Here is a 22,798-nt window from a genome sequence, read left to right as displayed (position 1 = left end):
TTAGTTACATGTTATTATTGTGCCTTTGAATCTCATTGGTTACCTATCGTTATTATGCATTGAGGTTCTTTGGTTACTTGCTATCTTTATTTTGAGAAATTAGAGAAGAAGAAAGAGGAGTTTTGTATTTCTTTATTTCTAAATAAATGTGTAAGGAGTAATAAAGGAAAAAGAAAAAAAAAGAAAAAAAAAGAAAAAAAGAAAAAGGAAATAGAAGAAAAAGGTAACTGAAATGGAAAGGGGAAGGAATTAACTGAAATGGAAAAGGAAAGGAAACAACTAGAGAAAATATTTGTAAGATTTGATTCCGTTGATTTGTGCCACAAATTTGATTTTACCCTTCTTCTTTTAATTTCTTTTAGTATGTTTTATTATTTTGTCTTGGGTAGGTTAAAAGATTAAAAACTCGTATCTGTGGAAAACCAAAGAAAGAGTCTAAAACTAATTTGTCAGATTAAAAATGGAATAAGAACTTGAAGTTTAATCTGTTGATTTTGAACAAAGGAGTTTTGTCTTTTTCCTTTTTTTTTTTTTTTTGGTTGGAAAAACGAACGGGTAAGGATGTAAGAAAGGAAAAGGAAACAGAGAAAAGAAATAGAAGAAAAAGGAAAATGTAATTGAAATGGGAGGGAAAAAATTAGAGAAATAATTTTATAGAATTTGATTTCGTTTATTTGTAGATATATTTGATTTTACCTTTTTTTTTAATTTTTTCATTCTGTATTGTTATTATCTTTATATTGGGGAGGTTTAGAAGACTAGAAACACTTAAGTGATGGAAAATCAGAAAGAGGTTTTAATACTAATTTGTTAGATAAAAGATAGATTAAAATTTGAAATTTAATTTATTGGGTTTGAAAACTGCATGAATCTTTAATATATTCGAATATTAGTATAGGGCTTATTTTGTATGTCGAATAAAATTTTTAACAACCGCGTGAAAGGAATAACTATGGTATCGTATATTCATAACCATGTTGAGCTATCAGTTTTTGACAAAAGCAAACTTAAGATTGCCCGCTAATAATACTCATGTCTAAAAGAATAGACGACATACATACGAATTTAATTTATATATACTGATAGTATAATTTCTTTTTACAATCATATTTGTATTTTAATATGTTGAAGAGGGTCCTGGAATAACAATAAAATTGTCTCCGTATGACCTATAGGTGTCTTAAGATATAAGAAAATACACTTGGCTTCACACCATAACAAAAAATGGCTCATATTTTTAAGTTTTACCCGACCTAGCCTATATTGTACATATTTTGAAAGCACTAGCAAATTTAAAATCTCACTACAACATTATGCATATACAGCTACGAAGTACGTCGTAGCTAAACACAAAAATTTCCGTGGCTAAACACTTTAGCTACAATAATTTTTGTCATAGCATCCGTAGCTAGAAATAGCGTAATTAAAAGTTAGCTTTTAACATTTTGTGGCTAAGGATTAATACTTATTGCTACAAGAATATTTGTGACGTAGCTATATTAATAAAATATTTTGCCATGAAGAATATATATTTATAGCTAATGATTTTATTCTTTTGCCACGATAAATCAATTTTGTAGCTATCTTTTACTTTAGCCACAAAGGGACATACCATGGCAAAAGATGTTATTTATTTAGCCACAAAATTCAAATATGTAGCTGTGCTCACATATTAAAGTTGTGCTATAGTATTTATATTTAGCTACCAATCCATAATTTCATAGCTATAAATCGTCAAAATATTCTAATTAGATTTTTTTTTATTATGTTTTATTTGGTGACTAAATTTTTATTATATTTTATTTTATTTATAAAAAATAATTTCTTAGTGATAATACATTTCTTTATCCGAGGCGTTGCTATTTTTCTTTCTTTACCTCACTAAATATTCGTAAAAAAAATTCAAATATTTCATATCCATACATCTTGATCAAACCATAGAAATACACAATAATAAATTTAGAATATCACTTATTATACAAATTATCATCTAAATAGTTTTAAAAAATAATTCTAAAATATACAATTGTCTATCTAATGTACAATCGGTCATTTAACTATAATCTATAAAATTCTGAAGGGTTCCACATTAAAACAAAACTAAGTTCTAAGTATTTGATCTGGGGACGGAAGATGTTGCCACCAGATGATCTTCTGTAGCCAAGGACGAAGTAATTTCACTCTGAATCCTTGATCTTCTTGCATTCAATAGATTAAAATGCACCCTGTAAATTCAAAAGAAACAATAATTAGCACAAAGGAATGAGTGAACCAAAAGAAACACTAATACTAAGATGCAAGTTTGACTTGTAAAAATGGTAGAAGAACATTCAAAGAGAGAAAAATTATGTGTAGATAATTCTTTTACAAGAATTTTTAGCATATAACAAGAGGGGAAAATTCTAAAGCAACAAGACAAGAAAACAAACCTGTATGCTTTTTCAAAAACTTTTGAAAGAATTTTCATCTCATTTTTATAATGTCTTTTGGACGAAGTATGGATCCTCCTAACATTACATTATAATCTTCAAGGTTCCACTCATTAACTATCATAATACACCACAATATCTATCAAATTGTTGGAATATAAATCCAAAAATTCAACTCAAATAAGTGTATGAGAATTGAGAAATCTTAAGATGTAGATATATAAACATACCTGAAAAGAGAAAAGGCATCGGGCTATGTAGCCAGTGATTCCGTTGATTTGCTCCTTTCACGTGAAGACAGAGGGCGCTGTAAAAGAAGGAAACGGGAAAAGGAAGCAAGGGGGTTGGCGGCTGGAAAGGAACGCTCACTTAGATTGAAGTATTTATAATTTTATTAGGTTTTGGGGAGTTTGGTTTGGGCCAATTGGCCTTTATATTCATTTTCTTTTTGTTAATATATATTTTCTTCCTTTTATTCATAATACAAATACCATAAATAAGAGAAACGTAAATACTAACAAATACAATAAGTAAGAAAATTATCTATGGAAAATGAAAAAAATTAAATACAATAAGTAAGAAAATTATCTACGGAAAATGAAAAAAATTAAATACATAATTTACACTAAGTAAAATAGAAAAATCAACTTGCATGAAATAAAGATATTCTACAATATAGTATATTCCTTACAACTTTTTTCTTCCTATATGATATTGTTAGTTCTGTAATTTTGTAACGACCCGACCGGTCGTTTGCCTTTTTACAATCCCGTTCCCCCAAATAAAACTCTCTGTGCTCGCTTTAACTAATTTACGACCTGCGGGGATAGTTGTTCGGGATTTAGAAGAGTTTGGATTGAAATATGCACATTTGACTCTTTAGGATTTTCCTAAAAGGCTAAGTTTGACTTTGGTCAACATTTTGGGCAAACGAGCCCGGATTCGTGTTTTGATAGTTTCGGAGGGTCCGCGGGAAAATATGGGACCTGGGCGTATGCCCGGAATCGAATTCCGAGGTCCCTAGCCCGAGTAATGAATTTTTATTAGAAATTGTTAATCTGAAATATTAAGGATTTAAAGAAACTAACTAATGATTGATTTCATGGGTATCGGGCTCGTATGTTGGTTCCGAAGCCTGGTACAAGTCAGAAATATCATTTAAGACCTACCCGCAAAATTTGGCGCCAATCCGAGTAGTTTAAGGGCGTTTTGGCCCGTTGGAGGAGAATTTAGAACTTGAAGTTCTTAAGTTTGATTCATTTGGTTTTAGGGGGTGATTCCTAGATTTAGCGTTGTTTCGGGTGTTCCGAAGGTTCGAGTAGGTCCATCTCGTGATTTCAGACTTGTCGGTATGTTCGGGCGGGACCCGGGAGCCCCGAGCGTCAATCGGACAAGGCTCGAGTGAAGTGAAAATTTTTGAGAAGAGCTGAAGTTTGCTGCTTCTGTCATAACCGCACCTGCGGTTGGTGGACCGCAGGTGCGAGACCGCAGAAGCGGTCCCTTCATCGCAGAAGCGGCCCAGGGCAGCCAGGCCAGGAACCATAGAAGCGGCTTCCAAGCCGCAGAAGCGGCTCCGCAGATGCGGCCTCGAGACCGCAGAAGCGGTCCCACCTCCTTCGCCCCATTTCACAGATGCGGTTTATTTCTCGCAGATGCGGGACCGCGATGCGGTCCCCTGACCGCAGATGCGAAAATCGCTGAAGTAGTGAGGTTCATTTAATACGGGTTCCAAATCAATTTTTGATAATTTTCACTCCTCCATTGGCGATTTTAGAGTTGAGAGAAAACCTTCACCAAGCATCTTGAGTTTGGGATCGTTCGGCTTCGAATTGAGGGCTTGGACTCGTTCTTTGTATTGGAAGTGCACTTTGGAGCGAGATGAGTCTCCTTTCTAACCTTGTAAGAGGGAATTGTCCCCATAGGTATAATAATTGAATTAACTGCCATTATATGCGGGGGCTACGTACGTACTAGGTGATGAGAGTCCGTGCGTAGCAGCTATTATATTAAGTCCGGGTAATCTAGGACCCATAAGCATGTTCTACGTGATATTCTTCTAACTTGATGATAAATTCGGATTCGTATAAACTATTTGATTAAGGTAAGTGAGACTAGTGAAGGAACCTTATCCTGTTTGGTCATTTGAAAGAGAATATTGGGTATTCCTGTGAATAACTACTCCTAAGATATACATTATTGTTTGCTTGTTGATGAGCTTATTTATAGTTGACCGCGTCGCATGGGTAATTCGCGAGCGGGGTAATAGATGCATTTATGGTTCGAGCCGTTCGACCCTTGGCAGTGCACAATTTACTTTAAGTTGGATCGGGCCGTACGTCCCACGGTGTTACTTGCGCATGTTTTGCTTAGCATTTCTCTGAGGACTGAATTTCATATCTGCTTGAAATATAGGTTAATATCCATGATAATACTTGGGAAAGAACTGTTATTCCATGATTTTTAAATGCTGATAACTTGTGCTATCCATGCTAATTATGAACTCTCCTCACATTATTTGACCCTAGTACGTGTCAAGTCGACCTCTCGTCTCTACTTCTTCGAGATTAGACGGGATACTTACTGGGTACATATTATTTATGTACTAATACTACACTTCTGTACTTAATTGTACAGGATCTGAGGCAGGTGTATCTGGCTATCAGTCTGGTGCGTATCCCTGAGCGGACCCAAGACTTCTACGGTGAGCTGCTTCCCTTCCATGCCGTTCAGCAGCCTGAAGAAGTCTTTCTTATGTATTTTGCTATCTATTTTGTTTCGGATAATAGGATAGTGTGATTCTTTTGTATATTCTACTAGTTGCCCACAGCTTGTGACACCAGGTCTTGGCACACACATTAGTAGACTGTATTATTTTGGGGTTGTATGATTATCATGACTTTATTAATCGTTTCTGATTTTATTTTACCTTAAAGAATTATTCCAACTATTTCGGGGTAAAGGTAAATGAAAGTTTAGTTAGTATTTTTCTGCGTTGGCTTGCCCGACAAACGGTGTTGGGCGCCATCACGACCTATTCTCAGAAATGGGTCGTGACAACATGGTATCAGAGCACTAGGTTCACGTAGGTCTCACAAGTCATGGGCAAACCTAATAGAGTCTTGTAGATCGGTACGAAGACGTCTGTATTTATCCTCGAGAGGCTATAGGGTATTAGGAAGAACTACTCTTTATTCATTCCTATCGTGCAGTGATTGGTATACTAAATTTCCCTCTTCTATTCTCTCACAGATAGTGAGGACACGCACGACTGATGTTCCAGACCCGGGCGAAGCTGCTCCCCCTGTTGCTCGAGGCCGAGGTAGAGGCCGGGGGAGGGCACCGGCCTGTGGTAGGGGACGAGGGCGTCCCAGAGTTATTCCAGTAGTACCACCAGCAGATCCTGCGGGAGATCCTATTATCAAGGAGCAGGGCGAGTTGCCCGCAGCTGAGCCCACCCCGGCAGACTTTATGACAGCACCGGGATTTCAGGAGGTTATGGGCCGTATGCTTCGGTTCATAGATTCTATGACTCAGGCTGGTTTATTTCCAGCAGATCCGGCTACCTCACAGGCAGGAGGGGGAGCACAGACCCCTACTGCTCAGGCTCCTGGACATGCAGCTGCAGTGTATCAAACTCCGGGTGCACTACCCGCAGATGGGGGCCATCCAGTTGCTGCAGTGGCGCCCCAGCTCAGACCAGCTGCGGACGGTGATCCGCAGAAGTTATTGGATAGATGGACTAGGCTTCACCCTCCTATCTTCGGGGGTGAGCGACATGATGATGCCCAGGACTTCATCGACATGTGCAGGGACAGACTGCACAACATGAGGATATTGGAGTCAGATGGAGTTGATTTCCCTCTTCTTATAACTATTGATTCTAAAAGCTATGGAGTTAAATCTATGTTCTCACAAACATTGCTTTCACTCTCTTTTCTTCTAACATCTTCTACATATGCGTCACGGGTCGTCCTGTAACGACCCGGCTGGTATTTTAAGAATTAACACCTTGATCCCCTATTAACTGCTTCCCCCATGTTTGTTTTTGCTATTTTGATTTCCCGGGATGATTCATTGTGAGTTTCGGAGTATTTTAGGACACTTAGTCCCTAAATGAGAGCTTAAGCTTTAGAATTTGGATCGTAGTCGGAGCAGTACCTCGAAATGGAATTTCGTCGATTCCGCTAGCTCCGTTGGGTGATTTCGGGCTTAGGAGCGTGTTCGGATTGTGTTTTGGAGGTCCGTAGCTTAATTAGGCTTGAAATGCCGAAAGTCAAATTTTTGAAGTTTCCGGTTCGATAGTGAGATTTTGATATTGGGGTCGGAATGGAATTCCGGTAGTTGGAGTAGGTCCGTTGTGTTATTTGGGACATGTGTGCAAAATTTCAGGTAATTCGGACGAGATTTGATAGACGTTTTGATTGAAAGCGGAAATTGGAAGTCTAGGAATCCTTAAGCTTGAATCCGATGGTGATTTGGTATTCCGGTATTTTTTTGAGTGTTCTAAGGGTTGGTAAGAGATTAAATAGTAGTATAGGACTCGTTCGTATTTTTGGTTGAAGTCCCGGGGGCCTCGGGATGATTTTGGAAGGTTGACGGAAGAATCGGGAGATTTGGAAGCAACTTCAGCTGCTGAAGTGCTGTCATAACCGTACCTGCAGATTGGGACCGCAGGTGCGGGCGCGCAGAAGCGTGTGGCCAGCCGCAGATGCGGCCAGAGGAAGGAAAATCAGGAGTCATAGGTGCGGGTGCTTTATCGCACCTGCGAGACCGCATATGCGGTAAGTGAAGCGTAGGTGCGGCCAGTGCATTTAAGTAAATTTTCGCAGATGCGCACCTGTGACCGCAGGTGAGGGTCCGCAGGTGCGAGGAAATGGCCGCAGATGCGAGGAAATAGCCTATTCTTTCACCATTTTTATCCGAGAATTGAGCTTTTTGGGAGGTTTTTGAGAGAGGATTCAAGGGAGCTTCAAGGAGGTAAGATTTTTGGAACCCAAACTCATTTATATGGTATTATTCTACTGATTTGGCAAGAAATTTATGGAAAATAAGGGTTAGAATTGGGGGTTTAGGGTTTGAAATTGGAGATTTGGATTTTGGGGATTTGAGGGGTCGTTTGTAGTCCAAATTTCATGTATTTGGTATGTATGAACTCGTGAGAGTGTGAGGATTCTAGTTTTGCGAATTTTATCCGATTCCAAGACGTGGGCCCGGGAGATTTTTTGGGCGATTTTCCTAATTTCGCGTGTTAGCTTCCAATTTAATATTTGAATTAGCCACTTGAAGTTATATTTAAATTTTGCAATTAAATTGGATAGATTTGGGCCATTTGGAGTCGGGTACTCGTGGCAATAACGTGATATCGAGTTGATTGAGCTGGTTCGAGGTAAGTGGCTTGCCTAACCTTGTGTGGGGGAACTCCCCTTAGGATTTGGTATTGTTGATATATGAAATGCCTTGTACGTGAGGTGACGAGTGCGTACATGTGCTAATTGTTGAAAATCCTGTTTTCATTAAGTAACTATAATTGTGTTTTCTTCCTTGTTGTACACTACTTGCAATTTAAGCCTACCGTTAGCTTAGGAAGCATGTCTAAGTGACTTAACTGTTTTACTTGCTCAAAATGCCTTATTTGAATTCTGTGCAGCATGCTAGGTTAGAAATACCTGTTTCTCCTTGGTATGGAATTGGATAGAATTGAAATTCTTCGTGATGCTGCTGTGTGTTTACTTTGGGACTACGGGCGATATCCCGGTAGATCCCCCTTGCATGTTCATTTGGGACTACTGATTGGTATTCCGGTAGATCCCCCTACACATTTACATTGGAACTACGGGATTGCATCCGGTAGATTCCCCCTGTACTGGATATTTACATTTGGGACTACGGATTGGTATTCCGATAGATCCCCTGCGCACTATGAGTTGGACTACGGGATGACACCTGGGAGATCCACTGGNTATATATATATATATATATATATATATATATATATATATATATATATATATATATATATATAACCGGTAGGACCCTGACCGTCCTCGTCACTACTCGGCCGGGGTTAGGCTTGGCACTTACTGGTTACCGCCGTGGTGTACTCATGCCCTTTCCTGTACATGTTTTTCGTGTGCAGATCCAGGTTCATCGGCTCAGCCATATCGTTAGCGAGGTGAGGCAACCTTTAGAGACTTTGAGGTATATCAGCCACGTCCGCAGACCGAGGAGTCTCTCTCTATTCTCTCTTCTAGCTTTAGCTCTCCTGTATTTACTTTTGTTTTGACATTCTGGAGTTAGAACAATTTGTAGTTATTCCACAGCTTGTGATTTCTTGAGATTCCGGGTTTTGGGAGTTGATTCAGTTTGAGAGTTTATATTTGTATATGTCGAGCGGCATCTTAAACGTTCTATTTATGATTTATCCGCAGTATTTGGCTAGTTTTATCTTTCGTTTTCGTTTTCCTCAATTTGTTAAGCTTACCTAGTCGTAGAGACTAGGTGCCGTCACGACAGTTCACGGAGGGCGAACTTGGATCGTGACAAGTTGGTATGAGAGCTCTAGGTTCATAGGAGTCATGAATCACAAGCCGATTTATTAGATTCTCGCGGATCGATACAGAGACGTCTGTACTTATCTACGAGAGGCTATGTAACTGTTAGGAAAATTCTACTTCATTTGATTTCCTTGTCGTGCAAGATTTTGATATCACAATTCTAAACTTCTGTCTTATATTCTCACAGATGGTGAGGACACATGCTACTGGAGGTGACCAGGCACTCGCGCCCCCTGCTAGAGCTGTCAGAGGCCGGGGCTGGGGTAGAGGCCGAGGACGCGCACGTGGTGCAGCCAGAGCACCCGCGCGAGCTGCCACAGAGGAGCCACCAGCACCTCCAGCCGGAGTCCAGACACCTGATACGCCTACTGCTACTACCTCGCACGGTTCTTGAGCATGTACACCACTCTAGCTCAGGCAGGGTTGATTCCTCTTGCTGCTACCACATCCCAGGGTGGGGGAGGAGCACAGACTCCTGCCGCCCGCACTCCTGAGCAGCGGGTCTAGGTTGATCAGATCCTAGAGGTTATACCGATATCGCCTGTAGCCCCAGTTCAGCCCGAGGACAGGGTAGTGGCTTCCGAGGATGAGCAACGGAGGCTTGAGAGGTTCAAGAAGTACAAGCCTCCTGTATTCAGTGGTTTAGCATCAGATGATGCCCTGGGATTTCTGGAGGAGTGCTACCGTATCCTCCGCACTATAGGTATATCAGGATTGAGTGGGGTTTCTTTCACTGCTTTCCAGCTTCGAGGAGCAGCCTATCAGTGGTGGCGTACTTTTGAGTTGGACAGTCCAGCTGAGGCAGCTTTCCTTACTTGGACTCAGCTTTCAGATATGTTCTTGAGAGAGTTTGTCCCTTGGAGCCTCAGGGACGCATGGCGCGCAGAGTTTGAGGATTTGCGCTAGGGTTCTATGACTGTTTCTGAGTATGCTGTCCGTTTCACCGATTTGGCTAGGCATGCACCAGCCTTGGTTTCTACAGTTCGTGAGAGAGTTCACCGGTTTATTGAGGGGCTCATTCCCAACATCAGGTCTAGCATGGCTCGGGAGTTGGAGATGGATATTTCTTATCAGTAGGTGGTGAACATTGCTAGGAGAGTAGAGGGCATGCATGCTCGGGATAGAGAGGAGAGGGAGGCCAAGAGGTCTCGAGAGTCGGGCCATTATTCTGGTGCCCGTGCCCCACTTGCAGTTCGTCATGGTAGGGGTTATATAAGTCGCCCAGTTCATTCAGCTCTTCCAGCAGCCAGTGAAATTCCAGCTCCTCCTAGACCTCAGGAGCCCTATTATGCACCTCCAGTATCTAGTGCGCCTCCTACACGAGGTGCTTTCAGTGGCAGTCACAGTCGCCACGTCCTCTAGAGCTTGTTTTGAGTGTGGCGACACACGCCATATGGTGAGGGATTGTCCCAGACTTAGGAGGGGTGAACCTCCATAGACTTCTCAGTCGCAGCGTGCCCCGCAGAGTTCCCAGGCTACGGTTACAGCACCAATTGCAACCCTACCTACCTTGCCAGCTAGAGGTGGAGGTCGGGGAGGTAGATGTCGCCCTAGTCGGGGAGGCCAGGACAGATACTATGCCCTTCCCGCCCGTACTGAGGCTGTCACCTCCGATTCTATCATCACAGGTATTATCCTGGTCTGTCATAGAGATGCATCAGTTTTATTCGATCCAGGCTCCACTTATTCTTATGTGTCCTCTTATTTTGCCCCGCATTTGGGCGTATCTCAGGATTCCTTGAGTTCTCCTGTTTATGTTTCTACTCCTGTTGGAGATTCTCTTATTGTGGACTGCGTTTGTCGGTCGTGTTTGATTGCTCTTAGTGGTTTTGAGACCAGAGCCGATTTATTATTGCTCAGCATGGTAAACTTCGATGTTATCTTGGGCATGGAATGGTTGTCGCCCCATTATGCTATTCTTGATATCACGCGAAAACCGTGACGCTGGCTATACCAGGTGTATCGCGAGTATAGTGGAGGGGTACCTTCGATCATACTTCCAGTAGAGTTATTTCATTCCTTAAGGCTCAGCGTATGATTGAGAAGGGGTGTGACACGTATCTAGCTTATGTGAGAGATGTTAGTATTGATACCCCTACAATTGATTCAGTCCCAGTAGTACGGGATTTCTCTGATGTGTTTCCAGCTGATCTTCCGAGCACGCCGCCCGATAGGGATACTGATTTTGGCATTGATTTGTTGCCGGGCACTCGGCCCATTTCTATTCCTCCGTACCATATGGCTCCTCCTAAGTTGAAGGAGTTCAAGGAGCAGCTATAGGAATTGCTTGATAAGGGTTTTATTCGGCCTAGTGTATCACCTTGGGGTGCTCCTGTCTTGTTTGTGAGGAAAGGGATAGTTCTATGCGTATGTGCATTGATTATCTCCAGTTGAACAAGGTTACAGTGAAGAACCGTTATCCTTTGCCTCGTATTGATGACCTGTTTGATCAGTTACAGGGTGCTCGTGTGTTTTCTAAGATTGACTTGCGTTCAGTCTATCATCAGTTGAAGATTCGGGAGCCAGATATCCCGAAGAGTGCCTTCAGGACTCAGTATGGTCATTACGAGTTCCTTGTTATGTCATTTGGGCTGACCAATGCCCCAGCAACCTTCATGCATTTGATGCACAATGTATTCCGGCCATATCTTGACTCATTCGTCATTGTCTTTATTGATGACATTCTGGTATACTCCCGGAGTCGGGAAGATCATGAGCAGCACCTGAGGACAGTGCTTCAGACCTTGAGAGAAAAGAAGTTATATGATAAGTTCTCGAAATGTGAGTTTTGGTTGGATTCCGTGGCATTCTTGGGTCACGTGGTATCTAGTGAGGGGATAAAGGTGGATCCGAAGAAAGTGAAAGCAGTGCAGAGTTGGCCCAGACCATCCTCAGCTACAGAGATCCGCAGTTTTCTTGGCTTGGCGGGTTATTACCGCCGATTTGTTGAGGGGTTTTCATCTATTGCAACACCTATGACCAGGCTGACCCAGAAGGGTGCTCCTTTCCAGTGGACAGAAGAGTGTGAGGCGAGCTTCCAGAAGCTTAAGATAGCTTTGACTACAACCGCAGTTTTGATATTGCCTACAGGTTCGGGGTCTTATACTGTCTATTGTGATGCCTCGAGGATTGGCCTTGGAGCAGTATTGATGTAGGACGGTAGGGTGATTGCCTACGCGTCCAGACAGTTGAAGGTACATGAGAAGAATTATCCTGTCTATGATCTCGAGTTAGCTGATATTGTTCACGCCTTGAAGATCTGGCGTCATTATTTATACAGTGTGCCTTGTAAGATTTATACTGATCACCGGAGTTTGCAGCATCTGTTCAAGCAGAAGGACCTTAATTTGCGCAGAGGAGATGGTTAGAGCTGCTGAAGGACTATGATATCACTATCTTATATCACCCGGGCAAGGCCAATGTGGTGGCCAATGCTTTGAGTCACTGGGCAGAGAGTTTGGGGAGTTTAGCTTATCTACCGACAGCGGAGAGGCCCTTGGTGATGGACGTTCAGGCCTTAGCCAGCCAGTTTGTGAGATTGGATCTTTCGGAGCCCAGTCGGGTCCTTGCTTGTGTGGTTTCTCGGTCTTCCTTGTTTGATCGTATCCGGGAGCGTCAATTTGATGACCCTCATTTGCTTGTCCTCAAGGACAAGGTCCTGCATGGTGATGCCAGAGATGTGACCATTGGTGATGACGGGGTATTGAGGATGTAGGGTCGGGTATGTGTACCCAATGTTGATGGGCTTCGGGAGTTGATTCTAGAGGAGGACCATAGTTTGCGTATTCCGTCCACCCGGGTGCCGCGAAGATGTACCAGGATTTGAGACAGCACTATAGGTGGAGGCGGATGAAGAGAGATATAGTTGGGTTTGTAGCTCGGTGCCTCAATTTTCAGTAGGTGAAGTATGAGCACCAGAGACCGGGTGGGTTGCTTCAGCAGATAGAGATTTCGGAGTGGAAGTGGGAGCGGATCACCATGGACTTCGTAGTTTGACTCCCACGGACGTTGAGGAAGTTCGATGCTATTTGGGTGATTGTGGATCGGTTGACCAAGTCCGCGCATTTCATTCCTGTGTGTACTACCTACTCTTCGGAGCGGTTAGCGGAGATTTATATCCGGGAGATTGTTCGTCTGCATGGTATTCCGGTTTCCATCATTTCAGATAGAGGTACTCAGTTCACATCACGGTTCTGGAGGGCCGTACAACATGAGTTGGGTACTCGGGTGGAGTTGAGTACAACATTTCTCCCCCAGACGGACGGACAGTCCAAGCGCACTATTCAGATTCTTGAGGATATGCTCCATGTGTGTATGATGGAGTTTGGAGGTTCTTGGGATCAGTTCTTGTCATTGGCGGAGTTTGCATACAACAACAGTTATCAGTCCAGCATTCAGATGGCACCGTATGAGGCTTTGTATGGTAGGAGGTATAGATCACTGGTGGGTTGGTTTGAGCCGGGTGAGGCTAGATTATTGGGCACTGATTTGGTACAGGATGGTTTGGAGAAGGTTAAGGTGATTCAGGATAGACTTCGCACAGCCCAGTCCATACAGAAGAGTTATGCGGATCGGAAGGTTCGTGATGTTTCCTACATGGTTGGAGAGCGGGTCTTGCTTCAGGTTTCGCCTATGAAGGGCGTTATGAGATTCGGGAAGAAAGGGAAGTTGAGTCCGAGGTTTATTGGTCCTTTTGAGATATTGAGACGTGTTGGGGAGGTTGCTTATGAGCTTGCCTTACCTCCCAGCTTGGCAGGAGTTCATCTGGTATTTCATATTTCGATGCTCCGGAAGTATTATGGTGATCTGTCGCACGTGTTGGATTTCAGTTCAGTTCAGTTGGGGATCTATCTTTTGTTGAAGAGCCAGTGGCGATATTGGACAGACAGGTTCGAAAGTTGAGGTCAAAGGACATTGCATCCGTGAAGGTTCAGTGGCGGGGTCAGCCGGTCGAGGAGGCGACTTAGGAGACCGAGCATTATATGCGCAGCCGTTACCCTCATCTTTTCACTGCTTCAGGTATGTCTCTATGCTCGTTCGAGGACGAACGAATGTTTTAAGAGGGGGAAGATGTAACGACCCAGCCGGTCATTTTAAGAATTAACCCCCCGATCCCCTATTAACTGCTTCACCCGTGTTTGTTTCTGCTATTTTGATTTGCCGGGATGATTCGTTGTGAGTTTCGGAGTGTTTTGAGACACTTAGCCCCTAAATGAGAGCTTAAGGTTTAAAATTTGGACCATAGTCGGAGCAGTGTGAAGACGGCCTCGGAATGGAATTTTGTCGATTTCGTTAGCTCCGTTGAGTGAATTTGGGCTTAGGAGCGTTTTCGGATTGGGTTTTGGAGGTCCGTAGCTTAATTAGGCTTGAAATGTCAAAAGTCGAATTTTTGAAGTTTCCGGTTCGATAGTGGGATTTTGATATCGGGGTCGGAATGGAATTCCGGAAGTTGGAGTAGGTCCGTTGTGTCATTTGGGATGTGTGTGCAAAATTTCAGGTAATTTGGATGAGGTTTGATAGACTTTTTGATCGAAAGCGAAAATTGGAAGTTTTGGAATCCTTAAGCTTGAATCCGAGGGTGATTTGGTATTTCGGCGTTGTTTTGAGTGTCCGAGGGTTGGTACGAGTTTAAATAGTAGTATAGGACTCGTTCGTATTTTTGGTTGAGGTCCCGGGGACCCCGTGATGATTTTGGAAGGTTGACGGAAGAAATCGGGAGATTTGGAAGCAGCTTCAGCTGCTGAAGTGCTGTCATAACCGCACCTGCGGATTACCGCAGGTGCGGGCCTGCAGAAGCGTGTGGCCAGCAGCAGATGCGGCCAGAGGAAGGAAAATCAGGAGTCGCAGGTGCGAGTGCTTTATCGCACCTGCGAGATCGCATATGCAGTAAGTGAAGCGCAGGCGCGGCCAGTGCATTTAAGTGTATTTTCGCATATGCGCACCTGGGACCGCAGGTGCGGGTCCGCAGGTGCGAGGAAATGGCCGCATGTGCGGAAACCCTGGGCCAGAACCTATCTAAGGTTTCTGTCGCGATTTTAGCCTATTCTTTCACCATTTTTATCCGAGAATTGAGCTTTTTGGAAGGTTTTTGAGACAGGATTCAAGGGAGCTTCAAGGAGGTAAGATTTTTGGAACCGAAACTCGTTTATATGGTATTATTCTACTGATTTGGCAAGAATTTTATGGAAAATAAGGGTTAGAATTGGGGGTTTAGGGTTTGAAATTGGAGACTTGGATTTGGGGATTTGAGGGGCCGTTTGTAGTCCGAATTTTATGTATTTGGTATGTATGAACTCGTGGGAGTGTGAGGATTCTAGTTTCTTCCTTGTTGTACACTACTTGCAATTTAAGCCTACTGTTAGCTTAGGGAAGCATGTCTAAGTGACTTAAGTGTTTTACTTGCTCAAACTGCCTTATTTGAATTTTGTGCAGCATGCTAGGTTAGAAATACCTATTTTTCCTTGGTATGGAATTGGATAGAATTGAATATTCTTCGTGATATTGCTATGTGTTTATTTTGGGACTACGGGCGATATCCCGGTAGATACCCTTGCCTGTTTATTTGGGACTATGGATTGGTATTCCGGTAGACCCCCATGCACATTTACATTGGAACTACGGAACTGCACCGGATAGATTCCCCCTATACTGGATATTTACATTTGGGACTATGTATTGGTATTCCGGTAGATCCCCTGCGCACTATGATTTGGACTACGGGACGACACCCGGGAGATCCACTGGATATTTACATTTGGGGACTACAGGACGATATCCTAGGAGATCCCCGGTTGCTATCTCTGTGTGGAGCTATATTCTTTCTGTGATTTTTCTCTCTGTTGTAGTTGTGTTATTCTTATTATCCTGTGTTACTCCATACTGTTTCATTTCCTTATATATATATATATATATGTATATGACCGGTGGGGCCCTGACCTTCCTCGTCACTACTCGACCGAGGTTAGGCTTGGCACTTATTGGGTACCGCCGTGGTGTACTCATGCCCTTTCCTGCACATATTTTTCGTGTGCAGATCCAGGTTCATCGGCTCAGCGATACCGTTAGCGAGGCGAGGCGACCTTTAGAGACTTTAAGGTATATCTGCCGCGTCCGCAGACCGAGGAGTCTCTCTCTATTCTCTCTTCTAGCTTTAGCTCTCCTGTATTTACTTTTGTTTAGATCATTCTGGAGTTAGAACAATTTGTAGTTATTCCACAGCTTGTGATTTTATGAGATTTCGAATTTTGGGAGTTGATTCAGTTTGAGAGTTTATATTTGTATATGCCGAGCGGCATCTTAAACGTTCTACTTATGTTTTATCCGCGGTATTTGGCTAGTTTTATCTTTCGTTTTTGTTTTCCGCAATTTGTTAGGCTTACCTAGTCGTAGAGACTAGGTGCCGTCATGACAGTTCACGGAGGGCGAACTTGGGTCGTGACACGTCCGCTAGTACTGCTTCTCCCCTGTGTCACCTGGTTGCAATGTAAGAAAATTGAAGATTCAACATTCCACCATTGAAGGCCATTCAAAGCTTGGCTTTCAAAACTAAGATTTTTTGAGTTTGTTAGTTGTTTGAATTGAGTGTTGTTCCAATTGATTGAAAATGTCAAAAGGAGTTCAAAATTTAACTTTGAAGTGATTTGGAGTAGATTTGAGCAAGATTTGAGTTAAATTTCAGAAAAAACGCAAGGAAGAAGACGAAGTCAGTTTTTTGTATAATCTTGTATAATAGTGTATATGAGTGTATAAACACATCTTATACAATAATACACTTTTATACACCTTTATACAAGCGTTTGTAAATGAACTTCTTCCACGATTTTCAGTTGCAATTCTTGTTTAAAATCAGCCCAAGTCTCCATTAAATAACTTCAAATTTTATATACAACTTCCTTATACTATTTCTAACAATTCTAGATAATACCCACTCCAAATTTCTTAGAAAATCAAATTCGGAATCTAAACCCACATATTTAAGCTTGTTAAAAATCTAATTTTCACCATCCAAATGGATTTGATTTGTTGAACTAATATTTGGGTTACAGTTACTTATTCGAAAATTAACGTAAAAGGTTGAGCAATCTTTTTTAAAAATTAAATAGTAATTTGAAAATCTATTGGAGTTGGATGTTGAATCTTAACCTATTATTTTTGGCTAGTTGATTGTAAATTAAAATATGGGCCATAAAATTAAAAAGTAAGGATCCCAATTGTTCTTACGTGAAATTTTCCCTTACAAGCCGAGGTAGTTCGGAATATGTATAATTAGGACTCATAATTTTTACATAGCTAGCCCTACACTTTTTCTGGGCACTGACACGTGTAATTAATACATTGGACATCACCATCATCGCATTCGAATCCTTTCAAGTGGCAACCAAATTTATTTTTGCAAAAGTAATTACTATCACAAACGCATAGGCTTTTGTAGCAAAAAGGATCCATCTTATAATTCTCATCTTTGCAAATAAACTCGCAGTCACTGTCACTGTTGCAATGCACATACACTACATTCCTTGCTTCCACTTCATATAATATACCTGTTATAATATTCATTTCATTAGTTAGATAAGAAGAATTAACCTAAATAGTTGCACACGAAACTGTTTAAATTAAAAAGTAGCCGGCAGACCAGAGGTGAAGTCCTAAGCCGAGGGTCTTCCGGAAACAGTCTCTCTATTTTTCTAAAGGTAGGGGTAAGGTCTGCATACATTTTACCCTCCCCAGACTCCACGTGTGGAACTTCACTGGGTTTGTTGTTGTTTGTTGTTGTTGGCAGACCAGAGGTGAAACTATATGTGGTCAAACTAAGGGTGGTCAACTGAACATCCTTCGTCGAAAAATATACTATATATAGGGTATAATATTAGAAGGGAAGCCTTGACGTATTTGGTAAAGTTGCTGCCATGTGATCAGGAGGTCACGAGTCCGAGCTGTGGAAACAACCTCTTGCAAAAATGTGGGGTAAAACTGCATACAATAGACGACCCTTGTGGTCCGGCCTTTTCCCGGATCTCGCGTATAGCGGAAGCTTAGTACACCGAACTGCCCATTTATAGGGTATAATATTACTTGTTATTGATAAAAAAAGATAGACTTTGAACTGAACACCCTTGCGGCAGACGTATAATATATGTATAATTCATATATAATATAATATAATAGTGTATGATCATTATATAATTTATGCATACCGGCTAGGAATATAAATAAAAAATGAGCGCGAGAGAGAGGAGAGAGAGAGATCACTTGTGAAAACCAACAAAAGGAGAAGATAAACCGTCGTCTTTGGAGCAGCCATGTGTTGCAGGCTAATTTGTTTTACGAGGCATTCATATCCGTGCATTAGTAATAATATATATATAAATATATATAAAGCAAATATTATATTGTGCTTAATTAAGAATAATAAATGATAATCCAAAAAGTCAAGTTAAACATTACGTAAAGCAAATTCTAAAGAACTAAATGCATATAGCATGGTTTTTATTGTTACGAAGGAAAATGTTCCCCTAGGGAAATGTTTTCCTAAAAGGTATTTCTCAAGAAATTAATTGTTTTTATTAAAACTTATCTTTCCGTATTTAATGAATGGAGAATATTTTTCGATGTTTGGTTGGTGTAGGAGCAAGGAAATTGACAAATCGCATCAAACCGATAATTCGAGTTAAAACGGAAAAAAAAAACTCGACGATGGTTCGGTTTAATTTGTTTTGGTGTTGGGAAAAAACCCCGACCATAATTGGTTTGGTTTGGTTTTAACTAGAAAAAGTCAAACGAAACCAAACCAACCCGACTTTACCTGTATAAAAGCTTTTAATATATTTAATACAAAAAAATATATTTATTGTAGCATAGTTTATGAATATTTCCTAAACATTTTTATAGTTTTATCTTTTAACGTATTATTTCAAACTTGGACTTATAATTTTTGAATGCTCCAATAAATTTTATAGTCCATAAATGTCAGTAACTCAAATCCCAAACCAAAATCAAATCAATACTAATACTAACAAAAGACATTCAATTCTATTGTACTAGGAATGACAATTGTGTTGGATATCTATTTTTTAGGTTTTCCATGGTTTAGATAAATGCATAACTTATTTTTTAGTATTTAGTCATGTAAATAGTAGTACTTATTATGGCCATTTTCATTATAGCTTAATAATAATATTTATTTTATGCGACTTTATTAATTTTATTTTTGAATATTTTAGTACAATGCCATGAGTCATCTCATATTTTATGTTATTTTTTTTTTTAAAAATACCTTATATAGTTCTGTCTTATTATGATTAAATAAATATTTGGAGCATAAATTCTATATTTTGTGCTAGGAAGATTTTATGAGGAAAAAAATTAAAAAACCCAAAAATTCGAAAAATCCGAGAAACCGAGATTAAAAAATCCGACTTTTGTTAGTTTGGATTGGTCTTTAAATTTAATAACCCGACACAATTAGTTTGATTTGATAGTACCGACCCTATATACACCCCTAGGTTGGTGAGTAAAATAGTTTTAACTCTTGTTCTAATGACAAAAATAGGTGTTTTAAGGGGATCTCACATTTTGGATGTACAATTTTTACCTTTTTTTTTTTTGAGTTATAATACCCTAAATCCTCCTAAACTATCATGTTTTTGTCAGTTTCCTACTTAAACTATTTGGTGTACCCAATCCTACCCCCCCCCGTCCCCACAACTCCCCCCCGAACTATGTTGCCCTTCATATTAAAAACCCTTCATTGCATTCTTAGAGGCGCGTCTATTATTTTTTGTCAATTACCTACTTAAACTATTTTGTGTCCCCAAAACCTCCCCGAACTATATTCTCTTATATATTAAAATTCCATGTTGGACTTTAAAGGTGCGTTTGTCTAACTATATTAACTTATGGTTTGTACGAAGTTTTTTATATAGTTTATTCATAATGTATTACTCTCGGATGATTGATTAATTTTGGAGTTTTGGCCAAAACAGTATTCAATATAATGTGTTAATTTTATGTTTAGTTGTGATTGTGCTTTATGCTAATCAACTCCAATTGAATAAGTCCTTAATTATATTCACTTTATAGCACAATAAAAATATAAATAAGGTATATAGTGTTGCATTTCTTTAAAATCATCTTATATTACATAAAAAAAAATTTGCAAATAAAAATTAGTTAGCCAACAATTATATTCTCTAATTCCAGATTACATAAAGAATGTTCAAGAGATTCAACTTTATTCTCTACAAGGTGTTGAGTTTATTAAAAAGATTTAAATTGATATTTTTTTCAACAATTTGTGTTAGACATAAAAGACGACTAAAACAAGAAAAAGAATAATCATTTCAGAGGAAACAAGAGAGAAAATTTTTCCAAAGGAAACCCATAAGGGGAACTGAAGAAAAAAGGCTAAAAAAATGAAGAAGAAGTTAAAAAATAAAGAAGAAAGGTTAAAAAAAATAAAGAAGAAGGAAGAATGGTGAAAAAAAATAAGGAAGAAAGGTGGATATAACTGAAATAAGGAGAATATTTATTAAAAAAAACAAATGTGTTATAAATAAAATTTTATTTATGGTGAATGTCTATATTTAGAGAAATTATATGGTTTATTACTTGGTGGCTAAGTCACTCTCTCCCTATAAATAGAGGGTTTTATTCCATTGTAAATCATCCCAAAATCAATAAGAATTATCACTCCCTCTACTTTTTCTACAATACTCTTTTTCTTCTTTTACTGTTATATAATAAAATGTGAATTTACTAGTTTTTCTTGTAAAATCTTTTTTCTTTCATAAATAATGTTTCCTTCCTTCCATTTTATATGACGTAATTCGGAGGTTTAAGCCAACTAATTTTCAGTGTGAACTTGAACAATTTATTTTTAAATTTTTTTGAAATAAATTTTACCCATTCAAAATTTAATAAAATATTATAAGTCGCAGTCAAAATAGTTTAAATAGTAACTGCGTCACAGAGTTAAGTTTGCCACATGAAAAAAGACGCAGATGAAAGCTAAATCTTGAAGATGAAAGTAAACAAAGAGCCAAATAATTATAACAGTAGACGAACCCCGTTGCTATATATCCTGTCCCGTTAAGCTAATTTACGCGCGGCCCTATGCGAATATGGAGTTATATGGAGATTTGTGATAAAAGCTACCCGAGAGAATCACAATCGGTATTTTTGAAGTGAAGCCCATCAGGTGTTTGTCTTTTTGTTTAAATGAATTTACTACTTTTCCCTGTTTCTTTTAGCTCTAGACTTGAGTTCTACTTTTGTTTGCATGCATAAAATCACTTAGGTAATTTGAAATACGTGATGTGTTGACATGTTCTACCACATTTTGACTATTAAAAATGATGGCATATATAAAAATTTCTGGAAGGACTGATAAAATCAAATATCAAAAGAAGGAAAAAAAAATAGTATGTGTCTGAATTTTTTACTGATATCATATGCATTTCTTGCTTGCAAGTTGAAATCAGGTGATAATGAAAGGAATAACTATGTATCGTATATTCATAACCATGTTGAGCTATCATTTTTTGACAAAAGCAAACGTAAGAGTGTCCGCTAATAATACTGTATAAAATAATAGACGACATACATACGAAGTTAACTTATATACACTGACAATTTAATTTTTTTTTACATGTATTTTAACATGTTGAACGGGGTCTTGGAGCAATGGTAAAGTTGTCCCCGTGTGACCTATAGGTCACGGGTTCGAGCCGTGGAAGCAGTCACTAATGCTTGCATTAGGATATGCTATCCAGAGGCGGAGCTATATTGGGCGTAGAGGGGTCACCCGAATCCGTTAGCCTCGGCAAAAACATTGTAAATTTGTTATGTATATATTTGTATATACATTGAGCACGTTAAATAGTTTAGTTGGCACCCTCAATCATAAAAGTTTGGACAGGAGCGTTGGTCGAGTGGCCTGCTCAAGCGCCTTCCATTGTTTTGACGCCTTGGGTTCGAAACCGGTTTCTGCAACTGATCATTTTCTTCTTCTTTTTTTTCTTTTCTGAATTCGAAGATAGTATACTCTTGTACAACTTGAGTATGAGAAACAGTACATCCTTAATTCCTGAGTTATTTCTTTGTTTTTATTATTTTTCACCTTTTCCCTTACCTTGTTTCTTATATTTCTTACCGGTAGTGTCTTCAGCTACAATCTTCGTTCTTCTTTTGCTCCTTTTTCCTTTTCCTTTAATTCTTTTCTATCTCTTTCTATTTCATTCACATCATTTTTGAACACTCTCTGTCAAAGGGATGTTATATTTAACTTTACTCATCTTGTTATTTATTTGTATTATCATTAGAACGGATGTAATCTATAATTTATAAAATGCAAGTAAAACGTACAATTCTCTTCTGGAAGTAGAAAATTTGATTAAATCAAACTTGAAACCTGTTAATTAATTGGATGATCAATTTGTATATATAAGTTGAATAATGTAACTAAATTAACATATATAATCATTTGAGAACTGCGCTAGATTGCAGAACCAAATAACCAATCAAATACACTATGGCAAGAGTTAACTGTATGGATTAAGATAGGGTGCCCCGCCGTCTATAAATCCTAGGTCCGCCTCTGATACTATCTATATCACACCACTTTGAGTGCGGCCCTTCCCCGGACTCTGCGTGAACGCGGGATACTTTATACACCGGACTGCCCATGTATTTTAACCTGTTGTAGCTGCATTGTGTGCCTTGTTTCCAAGTTACTGATACCACATAAGATAAATGTTATAATGTCTGTATATAGAAGTTAGACTCTAGGCAATCTATATGTTGTTACATGTGTATTTT

General features: G+C 39.7%; 2 long non-coding RNA genes across 2 annotated transcripts; both read right to left on the bottom strand.

Annotated features, from left to right (window-relative positions):
- Positions 1-1,932: 1,932 nt before the first annotated feature.
- LOC109237586 lies at positions 1,933-2,808 on the bottom strand. Its single transcript, XR_002069645.1, has 2 exons — positions 2,660-2,808; positions 1,933-2,225 (listed from the first exon to the last, which is right to left on the bottom strand). It is a non-coding gene; the product is annotated as an uncharacterized LOC109237586 (long non-coding RNA).
- Positions 2,809-17,173: 14,365 nt separating this feature from the next.
- Positions 17,174-18,308, bottom strand: LOC109237585. Its single transcript, XR_002069644.1, has 2 exons — positions 18,233-18,308; positions 17,174-17,523 (listed from the first exon to the last, which is right to left on the bottom strand). It is a non-coding gene; the product is annotated as an uncharacterized LOC109237585 (long non-coding RNA).
- Between the last annotated feature and the right edge of the window lie 4,490 nt (positions 18,309-22,798).

Source organism: Nicotiana attenuata, unplaced genomic scaffold, assembly GCF_001879085.1.
Source record: "Nicotiana attenuata strain UT unplaced genomic scaffold, NIATTr2, whole genome shotgun sequence".
Classification (NCBI taxonomy): Eukaryota; Viridiplantae; Streptophyta; class Magnoliopsida; order Solanales; family Solanaceae; genus Nicotiana; species Nicotiana attenuata.
The sequence above is the reverse complement of the archived record's forward strand: the minus strand, read 5'-3'. Positions and strand labels throughout refer to the sequence as shown.